The following is a 21,305-nucleotide window of genomic DNA, read 5'->3' on the forward strand; positions in this document are numbered from 1 at the left end:
AATGAAGAGAGACAATGATACATAAAGTAATCTGGGGGAAAAAAAAAATAATAATAATCTTAAAAGAGCCGTTTCACTCCACAGCATACTGCCATGGGACTTCACCTGCTGGCGATGAGAAGTAGGTGGTCAGCTTCTCCCTCACCTGGAGTGCCTGTCTGGGAGCGTTGTTGGCACCTGCTCCCGGTGACATCAGGTTGGTGACCATTTGGCGTGCCATCTGGAGCAGCTCCTGGAATGACCTCCGCAGGTAGTTGTGGAGAACACTGGAATTACCTCCGCAGGTAGTTGTGGAGAACACTGGAATTACCTCCGCAGGTAGTTGTGGAGAACACTGGAATTACCTCCGCAGGTAGTTGTGGAGAACACATGTGGCCTTCACGCAGGCATCGACAGTTGAGGGGCTGAGACCAAGCACTCTCCAATACATTCTCCATGGGGCTTCCAGAATCCCAAAGGCGCATTCAACAACTAACCTTGCCCTGGACAGTCGTTTGTTGAAGATCCTTACAGGCTTTGGCAATGGCAGCTGGCGTCCAGCGTAGGGCCTCATGAGGTTGGGTCTTAAAGGGAAGGCCTCGTGAGGTTGGGTCTTAAAGGGAAGGCCTCGTGAGGTTGGGTCTTAAAGGGAAGGCCTCGTGAGGTTGGGTCTTAAAGGGAAGAACCTCGTGAGGTTGGGTCTTAAAGGGAAGGCCTCGTGAGGTTGGGTCTTGAAAGGAAGGCCTCATGAGGTTGGGTCTTAAAGGGAAGGCCTCGTGAGGTTGGGTCTTAAAGGGAAGGCCTCATGAGGTTGGGTCTTAAAGGGAAGGCCTCATGAGGTTGGGTCTTAAAGGGAAGGCCTCATGAGGTTGGGTCTTAAAGGGAAGGCCTCGTGAGGTTGGGTCTTAAAGGGAAGGCCTCATGAGGTTGGGGTCTTAAAGGGAAGGCCTCGTGAGGTTGGGTCTTAAAGGGAAGGCCTCGTCATCGACGAAGACGTGGGGAACAGGTCCCAGGTCTTCAGCCCCAGGGAGTGATGCAGGAGGTGGAATCTCCAGGGTGCCATCCTGAAGTGCCTGGCCGAAGGCAGAGTCCCGGAGGGTCCCGCCATCACTTCCCTTGTCGTAAGCACCAACATCGACAACACGGAAACAGTAGATGGCATCTACTACAGCCAAGAGTACAACTGAATATGTACCCTTGTAGTTGTAGAATGGCGAACCTGAGCAAGGTGGAGCCTGGATTACTACATGTTTCCCGTCAATGGAGCCAAGACAGTTGGGGAAATTCCACCTCTCCAGGATCTCGGCAGCGATGGCTTCCTCCTTGGGGACAGGCATGTATTCACCAACCAGACAGTCCCAAATGACTTGTGCCAGAAAGGGGACAATGCCTGCCACCGTGGACCGTCCAACTCGGAAGCTGAATCCTATGGATTCTATCCTGTAGGAGTCCCCTGTCGCCAAGAATCTAAAATATAATTCAAAATAATGATCAATATTGTGTGTAACTTGAATTCCACCCACATATTATATCTACTCATATAGCTACCTCATGGGGGGATGGTAGGGGACGCCATGTGTGACTGACGTGTTCTCCGTTTGCTCCCGTGGTATTCTTAAAGTTTATGTGAATTCTGCAGCAGAACCGTATTTATTTTCAAATATTAATTTGGTGATCCCTTTCCGTAAAAACCAAGACTACTTTGCTTCCGAATGTCAGCATGTCGACCAAACATAAGGCCAAGAGCATGACTTTGAGAAAACCCGGCCTACAAGACCCGCTCTCATCACCGCCCTCCCCTGAGTCTGAGGGCCCGGGGACGCACACTTTACCCGGGGGCGTGGCTTGGCCTGGCGGCGCTGAAATGAACATTCTCCAAGCCATCAAACTACTACGCTCTGAGATAGTTGAAATGAAAACACAGGTGGTTGCTACGATTGAGGCCAGAATACAGGAGGTTTCTGATACTTTAAAGGCAGATTTAACCATCCTGCGGAACGAGACTGTGCCGGCAATTACATTACTCAAAACAACAACTGCGTCACACACTACAACGATTGCAGCACTGGAGGCCTCCGCTACCAATGTCTCCGATTTAACTACATCCCTGGAGACTGAAGTTAAACGCCTAGCTGCGGATTTGAAAAAGGTGAAGGAGAGCTGTGTGAGTTTAGAGGGATTCTCTCGCCGCAATAATCTGAGACTTGTATCAATCCCAGAGTCCGCGGAAATGCATTGCGCCACGGATTTCGTTTCAGGGCTGCTGAAGGATGTTCTTGCCTTAGATGAAAAGCCCCTGATTGATCGAGCCCACCGGTCGCTGCGCCCAAAGCCCCGGGATGGGGAGAGGCCCCGTGACATAATTCTTTGAGTGCACTTTTTTCATGAGAAGATGGAGATCCTCCGACGAGCCCGCAATACCTCTGAGTTTTCAAGGACAGCGCTTTTCCATTTACCAGGACTACTCCCCCACTGTTTCCAGGACGCGCGCAGCTTTCGGACAGGCCAAACGAGTACTTCGGGACCATCCAAGTGTGAAGTATGGACTGCGATTCCTGGCCCGTTTATGGATATCTCATGAGGGTAAAGACCACACATTTGAATCTCCGGATGAGGCTATGGCTCACATTCAGCGTCACATCAAGAAGTCTTGAATATGCTCACAGTGTGGATTGTAAGTACCCCACTTGTGGTACAATTATGTTTAGATATAACAGGCTAGTCTTGTATAGTTAGTGAAACTATTCAGGCTTATTTGATGTGATCTAAGGTTTTGATTATCTAGTGTGTGTGCCTTATCTCGCTCACCTATTTAGTTTGTTTACACATTGTCTCAGTGACTCAAAATAGTTTTGGTTATTAGTTTACTGCATCCGTTTGTATTGACCCAGTAAACAGTAAATGTCTCCCGAGGCTACACGGTTTCTGGGGCCTCACTTTAATTTTAAAAGTTTTGAGCGTCATTTATGCCCAGCAAACGTTCAACGTTGCGCACACGTAGTTTTTTGGTATTGGTTGTAAACTGTCTCAGCTTCAACTAGACTACTATTATAATTACTATTATTTTGGATTGTCTAACTATGATTTCCTTACTTCAAATTAGATTTTTGGCTGAGAGCCTTTATACATTTAATTTATTTTCTCTCTCAATGCCTGTTATAAGACGGGGAATACAATTATATACATCTACAAGTGGTGCTTTTGTCATTCCGTTTGCACAAGGGATTCGCCTTTTTTTTTATTTGAAAAAATACATACAAATCTTTCTTTTTGCTGCTTGATCCACGAACAAAACGCGACTTTAAAGAGCGGGACTGTGGGTTTAGGTTTAAGACCGCACTCTCACAGACATACTGTGCGAAGAGAACATGTTCTATTTAGGCTTGTACCTCGTTTGGGGAGGTATTGTCTGGGATGGGGGGAGGGGGGGGGGTGGGGGGGCAGGTTGAATTGTTCAGTTCTAATGTTGTCATTCTGTCTTTTTAGTTTTTTTTTCTGTTTTTTTTTCTGTACTTTTTCCAAACATTTACCACCGTACATTATTACTCTGAGACAAGTTATTCTGGGGGTTTTGGGCGCTCATTGCTTTTCCATTCTATGCTCTAGGCAGGGTAGCCTAGTGGTTAAGAGCGTTGGACTAGTAACCAGAAGGTTGCGAGTTCAAACCCCCGAGCTGACAAGGTACAAATCTGCCGTTCTGCCCCTGAACAGGCAGTTAACCCATTGTTCCCAGGCCGTCATTGAAAATAAGAATTTGTTCTTAACTGACTTGCCTGGCTAAATAAAGGTAAAATAAAAATAATGACAGGGTTGAATAACGGGAATGCCCAGAGGGGCCGAAATAATACGATCAAGTACATTTCTTGGAATACCAAAGGGGTTAACAACCCGGTGAAGCGTAAGAGGGTGTTGACACACTTAAAGGGTTTGAATGCAAATATTGCATTTCTACAAGAGACTCACTTGAGGACTGGTGAGCATTTTAGGATGCGTAAGGACTGGGTTGGTCAAGTGTTCCACTCAAACTTTCATAGTAAATCAAGAGGTGCTGCTATTCTGGTTGATAAAGCTACTCCCTTTGTAGCTTCTGAGGTTATTGCTGATCCTAAGGGACGATACGTCATAGTAACTGGTGAACTGTTTTCTACCCCTCTTGTTTTGGCTAGTGTTTATGCTCCCAATTGGGATGACACAAGTTTCATTTCTTCCTTTCTGTCTGCTATTCCCAATTTAGATTCTCATTTGTTGATTTTAGGGGGGGATTTCAACTGTAAAATGTCCCCAGTTCTGGACAAGTCCTCACAAACAAATACAGGCCCATCTAAATGTGCCCTACTTATTCAATCCTTTCTTCAGAAATATGCTATGTTTGAGGCCTGGCGTTTCCTACATCCTACAGATAGACAGTATTCCTTTTATTCTCATGTTCATCAAACATACTCCCGGATTGATTACTTCTTTTTGGACAAAAAACTTCTGCCTAACCTTCGGCAGTGTACTTACGAGAGTATTGTTATCTCTGACCATTCACCATTAGTGCTTGAACTAGAGTTTCCCCAGCGACCTCCTAGGTGTTATCAATGGCGTCTCAACCCCATTTTACTCTCATATAAGGAGTTTGTCAATTTCATTTCTTCTGAAATTACCTTATTCCTAGAAACTAATTCAACACCAGGTATGTCCTGCTCTACCATATGGGAGTCTCTCAAAGCATACCTACGTGGCCAAATTATTTCTTATACAGCCAACCAAAACAGAGTTCGCTCCCAGCGACTTCGGGACCTGAGCGAGTCCATAGCCACATTGGATGAGAAGTATGCTACGGATCCTTCCTCTGATCTGCATAAAGAGCGCCAACTACTCCAATCTGAATTTGATGAGCTTTCTACCAGGCAAGCTGAACAGTTACTCTTGCGAGCTCGATACAAAGTCTATGAACAAGGCGACAAGGCCAGTAAACTCCTTGCACATCAGATCCGTAAATCTGAGGCCTCACGGCTAATCCCACAAATAAGGACCCCGTCTGGTGCCACCACAGTTATACATAAAGAGATCAATGATCAATTTAAACAATTTTACTCTGCGCTATACACCTCTGAATCCCCTCAAGACCCTTTGCTGATTGACTCCTTCTTTAATGGCTTGAATATGCCTTCAATTGATACAGACTCCCATGACTGTCTAGAAGAAGAATTTACGCTTGAGGAGATTGCAACAGCAGTGTCCGCAATGAAAAGTGGTAAATCACCGGGTCCGGACGGTTTTCCAACCGAATTTTACAGGACGTTTTCTGGTCTGCTTTGCCCATTCTTGTCCCGACTATTTGCAGAGTGCCTCAATACTTCAAAGCTGCCGCCTAGTCTTTATCAGGCTTCAATTTCATTACTACTAAAGAAAAACAAAGGCCCCCTGGAATGTGGATCCTATCGCCCAATCTCGCTTTTAAACTGTGATTACAAAATCCTAGCTAAGCTTTTAGCCATCCGTATGGAAGGCTTGCTGCACCAAGTAATACACTCTGACCAGACTGGCTTTGTGAGAAATAGGCATTTATTTTTCAATATTAGGCGCCTTATGAATATACTGTACTCCCCAGCGTCGGGGGACCCGGAGGTGGTGGTCTCACTTGATGCCGAAAAAGCGTTTGACCGCGTTGAGTGGGACTACCTAACAGCTGCCCTTTATAGATTTGGCTTTGGCCCCAAATTCATTGCGTGGATAAAGATTCTTTATTTTTCCCCCATGGCTTCGGTGCGGACTAATAACTTGTCCTCTGACTATTTTCCCTTGCACCGCGGATCCAGACAGGGTTGCCCACTCTCCCCCTTGTTGTTTGCTTTGGCAATCGAGCCTCTCGCCATTGCACTACGCTCTAATGATGCCATTCAAGGCATAATCAGGGCGGGCTGGGAGCAGAAAGTCTCGCTATATGCTGACAACCTCCTTTTGTTTATCTCCAAGCCCGATACCTCATTGCCACGTGCCCTATCTGTTCTTAAAAAGTTTGGATCAATCTCAGGGTACAAGTTGAATCTAGGCAAGAGTGAGCTTTTTCCTGTAAATAAGGCTGCTTTAAAGTGCTCTTTCACAAGTTCTCAGTTTAGGATTGTCCGGGATCAATTAACTTACTTGGGAGTAAAAGTGACAAGGAAATATTCAAATTTGTTTCAGGAAAACTTTGTTGCTCTAGCAGACAGATTGTTTCAATCTTTTACTTTTTGGAATTCGCTACCCCTTTCTCTTATCGGAAGGATTAATGTCATTAAAATGAATGTGTTGCCCAAATTTCTATATTTATTTCAATGTTTACCCATTTTTATTCCAAAATCTTTTTTTATTTCACTGGATCAAACATTCATGCATTTTATTTGGGATGGCAAGGTACCACGGATTGGTAGAAAACATTTACAGAAGCCTAGGTCATTGGGGGGTTTAGCTCTACCAAATTTTCAGACATACTACTGGGCTGCAAATTTTAGAGCCGTTCTGTACTGGCTGCAGACTGATCCTACTGGCCCTAGACCACTCTGGGTCCAGATGGAGTCTGAATCGTGTAAACCTGCAGCACTTTACTCTGTGCTGTGCTCGTCTCTCCCAGTGTCCCTAGGCAAAAGGTGTGCCAACCCAATTGTAAAGCAGTCTCTTAAAATTTGGAATCAGTTCCGTTTAGCCTTTAGCCTCCGAGGCTTTTCTCTATCAGGCCCAATCAATCAGAACATTTTATTTCCTTCATCTTTGAATGATGGGGCTTTTGGCATTTGGCACTCACTAGGCCTTTCCTCGCTAGCCCAATTATTCTTTGATGGTACATTTGCCTCTTTTTCTCAGCTGCAGGAAAAGTTCAATCTCCCCAATCCCACTTTTTCCGCTATCTCCAGACTAGAAACTTTGTCAGGGCTAACACACCTGGATTTCCCAATAGGCCTGCGAATACAGCTATAGAGAGCATCTTGGAGCTGAACAAGCTTCCTAGGGGCGCAATTTCAGATGTATATGCAATCATTCATGACCTACAGAACCCTTCTTTGGTGCCTTTAAAGACTCTATGGGAAAAGGATTTGGGGGAGGAACTTGGGGAAGACGCCTGGGAATCTGTGCTGCGCAGGGTGCACTCGTCCTCTTTTAGCACTAGACACAGCCTCATTCAATTCAAGGTGGTTCACCGTATCCACTGGTCGGGGGCCAAACTTGGAAGAATATTCTCTGATTTTGATCCTACCTGTGTCAGATGTAAGGTGGAACCAGCCACACTGTTGCATATGTTTTGGGGCTGTCATAAACTGTCAGGTTTCTGGGAATTAATATTTAAATGTTTCTCTGATATATATGACACTGTTATAGATCCGTCTCCCCTTACAGCCCTTTTTGGAGTATTGCCCATGGGTACCCCCTATCAAGAATCCAGTCGGACACTGTTGCTTATACAACTCTTTTAGCTAGACGGCTAATACTACAGAACTGGAAGATGGCAGCTCCCCCATCTTATAAATATTGGGTGAGGGATGTGTTGTGCTCTCTGAAACTAGAAAAAATTAAATTAAATTCACGTGGGAACCCCAAACTGTTTGATGAGGCTTGGGCTCCATTCCGGTCTTACTTTAAACAGTCCATCCTCTGATGGCATTCCAATTAATACTAAAATAAGTCTGTGACTTAAGTGGTCCGCAGATGCCTTGTTCATCTTGCCCAGGCAGAGACTGAAGTGTGAGCTTGTTTTTCCCAGTTATTTTTACATTTTGTTCACGCCTACATGAATAATAATTATTTATTTTTTATTTTAAAGCATTGTAAACTTTTTTTTTTTTTTTGTCCAGTGGTCTGTGGCCATGACTCTGAGTGGTTGCATTTCTCCACCCTTATCCCTTGACGGCTTACAGGAACAATGGTGAGGTGTTTGCTCTGTCCCTGTACTATAGATTGCCCTTTAACCTCTGTAGCCTTCTGCCTGGTGTGTTTAACTTGTCTAAAGTATGGTATCTTTAAAGCTATTTTTTTTATTTGTATTTTTATTTGTATTTGTTTTTCTAGTTGAGTATATTATTTATATTGCTTTGTCTTGTCTGTGTGTATGTTCAAAACTTAATAAACAGAGTTAAAAAAATATATATAGCTACCTCATGACTGCTTATTATGCTTTACTAATTATATTGTAATACTCATCAACCATCATTAACAATGCCTTGAAACAGTACAATTCAGTCTATGACTATATCAATAAACTGTAGTCCAGGCCAACTCTACTCTTAGAAAGAATAGTACTGTCTACTTAAAAGGGTTCTCTGGCTGTCCTCATAGGAGATCCCTTTTAGGTTCCAGGTAGTACCTCTTTTGGTTCAAAGTAGAACCCTATTGGGTTCCATGTATTAAGTATTATACCTGGAACCAAAAATGGTTATTCTATGGGGAAAGCAGAAGGACACTTTTGGAACCTTTTTCTCTACGAGTGTATGTGAGTCCAATAAGAATGTAATGAATGACTGTAACTGTCTTGAACAACAATGGGTCCTGGAAAAGACTAGCCTACCTTCATCAGGGCAGAAGGCACCTTTCTTTTCATTTGGTAACATTGCATAATTAAAAAATAATTATAAACCAACTTTGGGAAAAGTTATAATCCCAATGAACATTCTGTAAAAGTACATATGATGTCAATTAGGGACTATTAACTAGAGCCCTTTAGCTAGCTAGGTTGCACATAAAAACAATGTATCAAATATCAATCAATTATGGTATCAAAGGCTTTAAAAATGTACTAGAATGTAGCTTACCGGAGACAAATCGCAAGGCGTTCAACTGGGCTGATGGACTCCCGGTAGTTGGTATCCATCCGGGTGATCCTGGCTCCAACCATCTGGAGCAGGTGATCGAACTGGCTTCGGTCCAGACGAAAGTAACTTCGGAATTCCTCTCCAAGCAGTCGAAGCTCTTGAATGAGACGGTGGAACTCCCCTGCCTGCTTTCGGGACTTTAACCATCTCTGGTCCTACACAGACCTGCGCTTTCGGCGGGGCTGGTCCCGGCCCAACAGCGCGATCAAGACCACCTTCCTCAACGTTGGTCTCATTGTTGAAAGAGCCTACTCTGCTATCTTGACTATTTATTATTGCATTTCGCTCAAAAACTGCATTATACTATAGGCTATCACAATTCATTTGTGGATGTCATCGAATAAATAATATACTTGGCAAATTAATTAATAAAAAAATGTGAAGAAAGTATGCAATCAAACTTTTTATGTAATCCCACATTTTTACTGAATATGTGTGCAAAAAAAAAATCTACATTCATATTTTGCTATTTTCTGTCAAGTCTACACATACAATTTGATGAATATGTTCGATAAATCGAACGTATGCACCACACAGAATGCAGTAAACTGTCTCTGCAACGCATTGCTGAAGGCAAATGCAGCGTTCCATTGGAAATGAATGTACTTCTGGTGTGACGAAACGCAATGGCACAGTCGGTGTGTTCGAAGCGTAAGGACTAGGAACTGATGTACTGCGTTTCAAATGAATGGCAATCAAGACTTGATTTGATTTCAATGAGCTCAGTACAATGACTTGTGGCATCCTTCGATTTCGCTCCAACCGTTCTGAAACTAGAACCGATGCGTTCTTTTGAAATCCCACGAGCAGCAAGAGTTGACACTGCTACAGGTCAGAGAACGTGATATCCGTTGTATCCTTGAACAATTGTTCATAAGCTTTCGTTGGTTGCCTGTAGTTGTTTTTCCAAGATCTCCACGATGTTTGCGTGGAGGTGTTCGTACTGTGTCCATTGGAAGGCTCTGTCCTGGGATTGTCCCACTACTCGGTTTGCATCAAGGCGAGTAGCTCCGTGGTCCTCTCCAAGTTCTTCAGAACAGCCTCCATGTGGCGCTATCTGCTCTTAGAATATCTGCACGTGAGTTTCCGGTGTCGTATTCACATTTTTGTCTTTGGAAATGTTAAAATGTTGTTTGAATTGATTTAAAAGTTTGTTATTAAAAGTGTTGTGTTTTAACAATTTGTCATCGTTGTAACTAGTTAACACAGCCACAAAGTCTTAAACCCCGCCCATTTCAATAATATCTTCTTACGTTTTGCATTTAAATCTAACCTTAACCCCACTGCTAACCTTATGCATAACCAAAAAAAAGCACATTTTTGTTTTAATGAATTGTTACGATTTAGTGTCAGACTTTGTGGTTGTGGTAATTAGTGGACACCCACAAGGTGGTGTTCTGGAGTGCACTTTCGGTTATGGGGTGGAACGCGTCACAGTCACTTCAAAATAAAAGCTAATACGTTCAAAATAAAAGTTGTGTAAATCATACAACCTGCCCGATATAATATAAAATAACATATGTGATGTCCTTCGAGAATAAAATGATTTTCCCGTGTGAGTTTTCACTTAAATTGTTATTACTGAATATATGTGTAGATTTGTAGACTGAACAAATCTATTCAAAATCTAAATATAGTCAAATTTAAAATCTAGTCACTGTATTGTGTAACTTTCAGTGTATTGACTCGAGCAATTGCAATAATTAAAACTACACAATGACTGGGCCAATTAATACACTTCCACTTTAATACACTTCCACTTTAACATCGATCTAATTGCAATCTTGCGCACGAACGAGTTTCTCCAATGTCAGATTGGAGTCAGGAGTGCAGGGAGAGAGAGGAAGAACGCAGCGTAACATTCCCACCCAGTCCAGCATGACTGATCTTAAACTTCCCTTCTATCGGCGGTGCAGCAGCGACTTTGGTACAGGTCTTTGAGAGACAGATATTTAGCATTGTCCGATCCTACCCACTGTTTTCAGCGACAGACCGTAGGGTAGGCTAGAAAAGCATGAATATAGAACGCACTGAGGAGCAAAGAGACGGCACGAGAGGACGGTAACGGTCCGGATAGAAGAGTTGCTTTGAAGAGGGTGAGTGGAAGACTAATAGGACTGTTGATTAAATTGCATGCCTCTGATTGATGCTCTAGTATACCGTTTTTTTGAGTGTGTTATTTTTTTATACGTGCATTTACGATTCATCTCCAAATATATTATCATATTTGCTGTAAACTTGTTAAATATTTAGAATAATAATAGTTAGAATAAACGATACTTACCGTGTCAAAATGCGTAAACAAATCAAACAACTCAATGTGCAAATATTTAGTCAGATTTCTCAAAATATCCCTTCAGAGTAGTTGACTAGAATCTTTCTCTTTGTATTTTTTAAACAAAAGACCAATTTAACTTTTCTCTGCCAACAAACTGCCTGTGTGTGGAGTCAGTTAGTCAGTCTACTTGTTTTGCAGAAGAACCCATACCTCAGCTGCTGCCCAACTTGTTTTAATGGAGCTCATATGAATAACTTCAAACGTGTTATTTTATCAAGCAGAATAGCTATGTTGTTTTTTTTATCTAACTGTAAGTTTTCATCAAATGTCAGACATTTCATCTTTTCTGTGTGTGTGTGTGTGAGCGTGCGTGCGTGTGTGAGCGTGTGTGTGTGTTTCAATGCCATTTTAAAATGGCTGAACTAGATGTGTAGTTGTTGTGGTTGGTTCCTTTTATGAGTGGCAGGAATAGAAACTGTAAACGAGGAGACCGCTTTGAAAAGATATTACAGTTGTAAAAATGAAAATGCATAATGACATTAACACATGCACTGACATAAAAGAGACAAAAACACTTTAAATGCATTTCCAGAAGCACACAAACCCTTTCCAGAAGCACACAAACCCTTTCCAGGAGCACACAAACCATTTTCAGACGCTCCTTTTTGCTAGCGTGAACTAAGCTGGCAGACGTCAATAAGAAAGGCACTGTGTTAAAAGAAGCTAAATCTGCTTGTCATTTCTGTATTTATATATGCCTAAAATAGGTATTCCTTTTATCGATTGAAAACAAAACCAAATGTTTTGTCATAGTTTATACAATTAAAATTTTTAAAGGAATAATATCAAATGTTTATTCAGTCATTTAGACTGTGTATTACCCATAGACTGAATGAATATAATGGTATTACCCATCGACTGAATGAATATACTGGTACTATCCATAGAGTGAATGAATATAATGGTACTATCCATAGACTGAATGAATATAATGGTATTACCATTACTGAATGAATATACTGGTATTATCCATAGACTGAATGAATATAATGGTACTTACTACATAGACTGAATGAATATTACCCAAGCCACCTACACTGGTACCCTGATGTCCATTAAGACTTGTCTGGGTCCAGCCCAGGAAAGGAACACCCAGAAACAGTATTTATTTATTTTACTAGGCAAGTTGGTTAAGAACAAATTCTTATTTTCAATGATGGCCTGTGGGTTAACTGCCTGTGGTCAGAACAACAGCTTTGTACCTTGTCAGCTCGGGGTTTGAACTTGCAACCTTCCGGTTACTAGTCCAACGCTCTAACCACTAGGCTACCCTGTCGCCCCATTTGGTTTCCCAATAATCCTATATGAGCACATTACTGGATCAACACTGCTGTATTATGAGATGCCTAACTTGTGCCATGATGCAATTTCTACGGCTGACGCCGTATGCAACTTCTCGGCAGAGGACTGTACACATTTCATTCATTCACACACACACACTCAATGGTATCATGAAGTGAACAACATTCTTGGAATGTGCTGAAACATATTTCACTGTTTTCATGTTTATGAATTTTCTATACAGGCAATGTCAGAACACTGTACAGTACTACATTCAATTATAACATTATGATGACATGTTGATATAGTAATGCTTAATAATAATGAAATCCAGTAGGGTGTGAGTCAGTGTTTGTCTAGAGCAGAATACCCAGCCTGGTCTCATAGACTAGACGTAACATAGTAAACGTAAATCAGAGGACACTCCAATTAGTATGATATGTTACATTTTGTATTGTTACATAAAACAGAAGGTAGAGAGAGAGAGATTAGAGAGAGATTACAGACAGTGGTTAGAGTGATTGGAGAGAGAGAGATTAGAGAAAAAGGGCTGAGAGGTTAGAGAGAGAGAGGTCAGAGAGATTTGAGATTGGATAAAGAGGTTAGAGAGAATAGAAATTGAGAGGTTAGAGAGATTGGAGAGAGAGGTTAGAGAGATTGGAGAGAGAGGTTAGAGAGATTGGAGAGAGAGGTTAGAGAGATTGGAGAGAGAGGTTAGAGAGATTGGAGAGAGAGGTTAGAGAGATTGGAGAGATTGGAGAGAGAGGTTAGAGAGGTTAGAGAGATTGGAGAGAGAGGTTAGAGAGATTGGAGAGAGAGGTTAGAGAGATTTGGAGAGAGAGGTTAGAGAGAGAGAGAAAGGGCTGAGATATTTGAGATTGGATAGAGAGATTTGAGATTGGATAGAGAGGTTAGATAGCTTGGAGAGATTGGATGAAGAGGTTAGAGAGATTGGTTAGAGAGATTGGATAGAGGTTAGAGAGGTAAGAGAGATTGGATAGAGAGGTAAAATAGATTGGATCGAGAGGTTAGAGAGATTGGAGAGAGGTTAGAGAGAGAAATTAGAGATATTGGATAAAGAGGTTGGAGAGATTGGATAGAGAGGTTAGAGAGAATAGAAATTGAGAGGTGAGAGAGAGGTTAGAGAGAGAGAGAAAGGGCTGAGAGATTTGAGATTGGATAGAGAGATTTGAGACTGGATAGAGATTTGAGATTGGATAGAGAGATTTGAGACTGGATAGAGATTTGAGATTGGATAGGTGGAGAGGTTAGATAGATTGGATGAAGAGGTTAGAGAGATTGGTTAGAGAGATTGGATAGAGGTTAGAGAGGTAAGAGAGATTGGATAGAGGTTAGAGAGATTGGATAGAGAGGTAAAAGAGATTGGATAGAGAGGTAAAAGAGATTGGATATAGAGGTTAGAGAGATTGGAGAGAGGTTAGAGAGAGAAATTAGAGAGACAGAGATTAGAGAGAGGATAAAGTGAGCTATTAGACAGATATTACAGAGAGGTTAGAGAGAGAAAGATTAGAGAGAGTTTAGAGATTAAAGAGATTTAGAGTTTAGAGAGACGGAGAGAGGCTAGAGAGACGGAGAGAGGCTAGAGAGACGGAGAGAGGCTAGAGAGACGGAGAGAGGCTAGAGAGACGGAGAGAGGCTAGAGAGACAGAGAGGTTAGAGAGATTAGAGATTAAAGAGAGAGAGAGAGACAGACAGACAGACAGACAGACGAGAGAGAGAGAGAGAGAGGCTTATTTTCTTTTCGTGTAAATGTTGTATTTGGTGATGCTACTGGCAAACCTGTTATTTGGTGGAATGTGATTGCCAGTGGGCCAGACCAGGGCATGGTTGTGACCCTATCTTACCTTACAAGGCTACTTCCGACCATTATACGACAGATGCCGGGAGCTGACGCAGTTGTAGTCAATGTGGGGTCAAATGACAGCAGGAGGGCTAGTTCGGAACTTCTGAAATTAGATTTTAAAAAACTGATTCTAGCACTGAAAGATTCCAAAAAGCGGCCAATTTTTTTCAGGTCCGGTACCATCGTCTAGCCGCGGCTGTGAAAGATTTAGCAGGCTATTGACATTACACACCTGGCTAAAATATTACTGTAGTTCTGTTGGAATCACTTTTATAGATAACTTTGACACCTTCTGGAAACAGAAGATACTCTACTGGAATAACGGAGCCCATCCAAATTATCTTGGCTCCTGGAACTCTGTCCACGCATTTCAAGTCTGCGTTGAAACAAGGACTTATCAATGACCCAAGCCCAGCTCAGCTAATCCCTACCACTGTGTCACTGAGTTGTCATAATGCTTCAGCAAATGTACATTATACCAGGGGGCGTTGGCAGACACAATGTAAGTAACTTAATTTTATTTTACCTGCCCTGAAAGCCTCTGTCGATCCTACAGCTATTGTATACAGTAATCGTGTGCCTATGAACCAGAGTTATAGTGTTAGCACTGAGGCAGTGTGCCCTAGTAGGACGTCCACTGTGTACAGCTCACCGTGCACTAGCAGCTCCAATATAAATAACATGAGCATGTCTACTTATGATCTCCAGTAAAGCAATAAAAACAATCAAGCATCCCAGAAAAGTAATAGATCCATAATAAACCCCAGGAAGAGTAGCTGCTGCCTTGACAGGAACTAATGGGGATCCATAATAAACCCCAGGAAGAATAGCTGCTGCCTTGGCAGGAACTAATGGGGATCCATAATAAACCCCAGGAAGAATAGCTGCTGCCTTGGCAGGAACTAATGGGGATCCATAATAAACCCCAGGAAGAATAGCTGCTGCCTTGGCAGGAACTAATGGGGATCCATCATAAACCCCAGGAAGAGTAGCTGCTGCCTTGGCAGGAACTAATGGGGATCCATCATAAACCCCAGGAAGAGTAGCTGCTGCCTTGGCAGGAACAAATGGGGATCCACAATAAATACACATCTCTGGTTGAGAGAGAGGTCAGGCCACAGCACAGTGAAGGACAGCGAGGGAGAGAGATAATTGCTTGTGTTTTCATTGAGTGACTCAGCAGCATTCCGTGATTCCTTATGAGACCCTGTCTGTCCTCGTCCCATCTGGAGCCAACTGGGTTATGCTATGTTGTTATGTCTACGCTTATCCAGGGTCACCTAAAGGTCTCTGCGGGAACTATTGGGAGCACGTTCTTTAATTTGAATAACTTAACTATATTTTCACACGTTTACTTTGAAAACAGTAACAATTTTCACACATGTTTACTTTGAAAACAGTAACAATTTTCACACATTCAGGTAACTGCCAAAATACAATAAATATCAACATAAAGTGTGTTACTAGGGAAACCACGAGCCAGCAACCACGGGCCAGAAACCACGAGCCAGCAACCACGTGCCGGAAACCACGAGCCAGAAACCACGAGCCAGAAACCACGTGCCGGAAACCACGAGCCAGCAACCACGTGCCGGAAACCACGGGCCAGCAACCACGGGCCAGCAACCACGAGCCAGCAACCACGAGCCAGAAACCACGAGCCAGCAACCACGAGCCAGAAACCACGAGCCAGAACAGCTGCAATGCACCATCAGATCCGGTGACTGAAACGGCCAATGACATATGGTTAACATCGTTTTCATGCTCATCAAACCATTCATCGACCGCTCATGCCCTGTGGATGGGAGCCTTGTCATCCTATGGGGGCTTAGCCATGGTAGCCAAAATAATGGACTGACCATTTCTTTTTTTTATTTCTTTTTTATACATGACCCATAGAGACGGATAGAGAACTCATCTTTGTATATGTGCCATTATAGTGTATGTGACAGCATGGGCAACGCCATTGGGACTATCTCCATTCTAAAGTGGTATTTGTTCTTCTTCTAATTCTTCATGGGCTGATTTTTCTCCAAGCTCATAGGAATCCCCACCCAGTTGACTACTCAATGGCAATGTCCATGCTAAAAATGGTTAAATCCATGATGAGTCCTCTATCTATCTCTATGATGACACTGTTAATTGCTTAATTTATTCAGGAACCACACCTTTCAATATACTTTGTATCCCTAATTTATTTGTGTTTCCATTATTTTAACAGTTACCTGTATGTTTACTTTGAAGATCTTAGCTCAATTTACATGCTCAACAAGCATGTAAAGATGTGCATTTCATTGGATGGTACAGGAGGCCCTGTTCTTCAGTGGAATGTATTCTAATGAGCCATGACCAACTCTTGAGCTAAAATATGCATAGTTGTCATGTGAGACCAGGGCCTTGTTCTCTCTCCCGGCAGGTAGCCTAGTGGTTAGAGTGTTGACCTAGTAACCCAAAGGTTACAGGATCAAATCCCTCAGCTGACAAGGTCAAAAATCTGTTGTTCTGCCTCTTGAATAAGGCAGTTAACCCACTGTCTTTGAAAATAAGAATTTGTTTTTAACTGACTGCCTAGTTAAATAAAGGTAAAATAAAAAATGCTCAAATCAGTTTAGTTTTTCAAATCCATTATGGAATATTGACTGTTCAAACAGCAAGTTACAAGTGAGCAGATCAGATGTGTGTTCAGACAGCAGTCATTTCCTGACATGGCTACACTAGTTGTCGTAGTAATAACTGGTGTGTGCCCAGTGGTGAAGGCTGATTGGTAGTGGTCACTCAGAAGTTATGTAGCAAGCTAAAACTGTAGAGCCCCACATTGGAGGTGTCATGATACCCATAAAACCTTGCCGTCAAACAGGGAAATGGTTTTATTCATTTTTCCCATAGTGGATTTTTAGAAAGACTTAAAATAAGGGCTGTGTTTCCTGTAGGATTACCGTGGCGTGACGTTTTGATTACCTTGTAAATCTCTCTCAGACAAGGTGACTTTTATCAAAGCCCTTAATTTAAACGATTGGAACCATTTCCCTGTTTGACTGCTAGGTTTTATGGGTATTATGACTCATGCTGTAGTACTCTATGCCTCGCCATGGACGTTTCCCAGTTACTTTGAATGTTCAAAATCATAGTGTAAGAACACTTTCAAAACAAGTCCTTTTTGGCTAGCTAGCTATGTAGCCACAGCAGTCAACTAGCTATGTAGCCACAGCAGTCAACTAGCTGGGTAGCCACGGCAGTCAGCTAGCTGGGTAGCCACGGCAGTCAGCTAGCTGGGTAGCCACGGCAGTCAGCTAGCTGGGTAGCCACGGCAGTCAGCTAGCTAAGTAGCCACGGCAGTCAGCTAGCTGGGTAGCCACGGCAGTCAGCTAGCTAGGTAGCCACGGCAGTCAGCTAGCTAGGTAGCCACGGCAGTCAGCTAGCTAGGTAGCCACGGCAGTCAGCCAGCTAGGTAGCCACGGCAGTCAGCCAGCTAGGTAGCCACGGCAGCTAGCTATGTAGCCACGGCAGTCAGCTAGCTAGGTAGCCACGGCAGTCAGCTAGCTAGGTAGCCACGGCAGTCAGCTAGCTAGGTAGCCACGGCAGTCAGCCTGCTAGGTAGCCACGGCAGTCAGCCTGCTAGGTAGCCACGGCAGTCAGCCTGCTAGGTAGCCACGGCAGTCAGCCAGCTAGGTAGCCACGGCAGTCAGCCAGCTAGGTAGCCACGGCAGTCAGCCAGCTAGGTAGCCACGGCAGTCAGCCAGCTAGGTAGCCACGGCAGTCAGCCAGCTAGGTAGCCACGGCAGTCAACCAGCTAGGTAGCCACGGCAGTCAGCCAGCTAGGTAGCCACGGCAGTCAGCTAGCTAGGTAGCCACGGCAGTCAGCTAGCTAGGTAGCCACGGCAGTCAGCTAGCTAGGTAGCCACGGCAGTCAGCTAGCTAGGTAGCCACGGCAGTCAGCTAGCTAGGTAGCCACGGCAGTCAGCTAGCTAGGTAGCCACTGCAGTCAGCTAGCTAGGTAGCCACTGCAGTCAGCTAGCTAGGTAGCCACTGCAGTCAGCTAGCTAGGTAGCCACGGCAGTCAGCTAGCTAGGTAGCCACGGCAGTCAGCTAGCTAGGTAGCCACGGCAGTCAGCTAGCTAGGTAGCCACGGCAGTCAGCTAGCTAGGTAGCGGTGTAGCTTTCTAGCATATTCACTTATTTGTTTGTAAACAATGAACAAGCTAGTTAGCTACCACATGTTCTTGTCAGACTGTCAACAGCGTAACTAGCGAACAACAAGATATGCCAAATAACAGTCTAGAAACCTTTTGAGGGCAAATAAATTCTAATTTGGACAGTTCAGACACAAGTAGCATGGCCAGGAATCAGATTTGAGTCACTTCAAACTGCCAATGTGAACAAGGCTTAGGTGGATTGTGTTTGGCCGGTGGGCATGGTTTTAGCCAGAGCAAGGGGTATGGTTGTAGCCAGAGCAAGGGGCGTGGTTGTAGCCAGAGCAAGGGGCGTGGTTGTAGCCAGAGCAAGGGGCGTGGTTGTAGCCAGAGCAAGGGGCGTGGTTGTAGCCAGAGCAAGGGGCGTGGTTGTAGCCAGAGCAAGGGGCGTGGTTGTAGCCAGAGAAAGGGGTGTGGTTGTAGCCAGAGCAAGGGGTGTGGTTGTAGCCAGAGCAAGGGGCGTGGTTGTAGCCAGAGCAAGGGGCGTGGTTGTAGCCAGAGCAAGGGGCATGGTTGTAGCCAGAGCAAGGGGCATGGTTGTAGCCAGAGCAAGGGGCATGGTTGTAGCCAGAGCAAGGGGCATGGTTGTAGCCAGAGCAAGGGGCATGGTTGTGTAACTTTCTCCTACAGCAGATAGAGATCAAGGCCACAGTACAGTGAGAGGCCTGGGAAAGGGCAGCCGGGAGAGACGAGAGAGCTCTATGGGAGGACAGTAACAAGGACCATGACCTGGGAACGGGCAGCCAGGAGATAGGACAGAGCTCTATGGGAGGACAGAGCTCTATGGGAGGACAGAGCTCTATGGGAGGACAGAGCTCTATGGGAGGACAGTAACAAGAACCATGATCTGGGAAAGGAAAAAGCAACAGGACAGAGCTCTATGGGAGGACAGTAACAATGATAACAGTGGTTAGTTGGTCTTCGCTCTGCTCTGTTTGTCAGGGCTGTCCCACAGTAGACATGGGAATGTTGCACATGTGTGTCACTGCTGCGATGTGTGTGCAGCTGTTGTTTTTAGGGAGATATGCTTTGCCATCAAGGCCCAGTGTATCCAGTGTTCACCACTATAGTGGGACAGGAAGTGTGTGTGTCCCTGTTCCAGGTGTTCAGCGCCATGGTGTGACAGGAAGTGTGTGTGTGTGTCCCTGTTCCATGTGTTCAGCGCCATGGTGTGACAGGAAGTGTGTGTGTGTGTGTCCCTGTTCCAGGTGTTCAGCGCCATGGTGTGACAGGAAGTGTGTGTGTGTGTCCCTGTTCCAGGTGTTCAGCGCCATGGTGTGACAGGAAGTGTGTGTGTGTGTCCCTGTTCCAGGTGTTCAGCGCCATGGTGTGACAGGAAGTGTGTGTGTGTGTGTCCCTGTTCCATGTGTTCAGCGCCATGGTGTGACAGGAAGTGTGTGTGTGTGTGTCCCTGTTCCAGGTGTTCAGCGCCATGGTGTGACAGGAAGTGTGTGTGTGTGTCCCTGTTCCAGGTGTTCAGCGCCATGGTGTGACAGGAAGTGTGTGTGTGTGTCCCTGTTCCATGTGTTCAGCGCCATGGTGTGACAGGAAGTGTGTGTGTGTGTGTCCCTGTTCCAGGTGTTCAGTGCCATGGTGTGACAGGAAGTGTGTGTGTGTCCCTGTTCCAGGTGTTCAGCACCATGGTGTGACAGGAAGTGTGTTTGTGTGTGTCAGTATGTGGGTCATGGCTAGAGGTTAGAGGTCAGAGGTCGAGGTCAAAAGCCATGGTCCTCCACAACAAGGGACCCTTACAATGCTAACCTCCATGTTCTTCAGGCTACTCTATAGGCCCTATATATCTCCCTTTACGTCAGACTTCCACCACTCGTCGTGACACTTCGCATTGAAAGCGGAATGAGGAAGAACTCGGTTTGTTGTTCTGGAAAGTTGTGAAAGTCTCTGAAAAAGTGTTCTTTTGGAGAAAAAAATGTGTTACTATCTAGCTACCTTTTGAGTTTGGATTCTGTGACACTGTTGGCATCCATTGCCGGGACTGCTGCTATCTATCCAGGGATCCTACCAACCAAGGGTCTGATGAGCTGCTTCGCGTAGCAGCTAGCCTAGCTGCCACTGTTAGCTGTGTATCAAGCTAGATGCTATTTCTCTGTAAACAAATTGACAACAGACTTTCAGCATGAAGGGCACTCAACATGTACTACACTGACAAATGACTGATGATTGGTTGAAAGAAATTGATAATAAGAAGATTGTGGGAGCTGTACTGTTAGATTTCAGTGCGGCCTTTGATATTACTGACCATAAGCTGTTGTTGGGAAAACATATTTTATGGCTTTTCAACATCTGCCATATCGTGGATTCAGAGCTATCTATCTAATAGAACTCAGAGGGGGTTTCTTTCATGGAAGCTTCTCTAATGTCAAACAAGGGTGTGGTGTACCACAGGGCAGCTCTCTAGGCCCCCTGCCACTGGCATTAAACAAAGCCTGTGTGTCCATGTATAAGCAACCACAGCTAATGAAGTCACAAACCCTTAACAAGGAGTTGTAGTCAGTTTTGGAATGGGTGGCCAGTAATAAACTGGTCCTTGAACATCTCTGAAACTAAGAGCGTTTGTATTTGGTACAAATCATTGCCTAAATTCTTGACCTCAGCTGAATCTGGTAATGAATGGTGTGGTTGTTGAACAAGTTGAGGAGATTAAATTACTTGGTGTTACCTTAGATTGTAAACTGTCATGGTCCAAACATATAGATTCAATGGTTATAAAGATGGGGAGAGGTCTGTCCCTATTAAAGAGATGAGGAGAGGTCTGTCTGTAATATAGAGATGGGGAGAGGTCTGTCCCTATTAAAGAAATGCTCTGC

General features: G+C 44.1%; 1 protein-coding gene and 1 pseudogene across 1 annotated transcript in view; one reads left to right on the forward strand and one right to left on the reverse strand.

Annotated features, from left to right (window-relative positions):
• Positions 1 to 73: 73 nt before the first annotated feature.
• On the reverse strand, positions 74 to 9,043 carry LOC139405195 (uncharacterized; annotated as a pseudogene).
• Positions 9,044 to 10,637: 1,594 nt separating this feature from the next.
• LOC139405193 (growth arrest-specific protein 2-like) overlaps positions 10,638 to 21,305 on the forward strand; it is a 48,075-nt gene continuing 37,407 nt past the window's right edge. Inside the window, exon 1 of the mRNA XM_071147623.1 lies at positions 10,638 to 10,903. The gene's annotated coding sequence lies outside the window, so the exon portion shown is untranslated. The remainder of the gene's footprint in view (positions 10,904 to 21,305) is intronic.

This window comes from Oncorhynchus clarkii, unplaced genomic scaffold (assembly GCF_045791955.1).
Source record: "Oncorhynchus clarkii lewisi isolate Uvic-CL-2024 unplaced genomic scaffold, UVic_Ocla_1.0 unplaced_contig_12468_pilon_pilon, whole genome shotgun sequence".
In the NCBI taxonomy this organism is placed as follows: domain Eukaryota; kingdom Metazoa; phylum Chordata; class Actinopteri; order Salmoniformes; family Salmonidae; genus Oncorhynchus; species Oncorhynchus clarkii.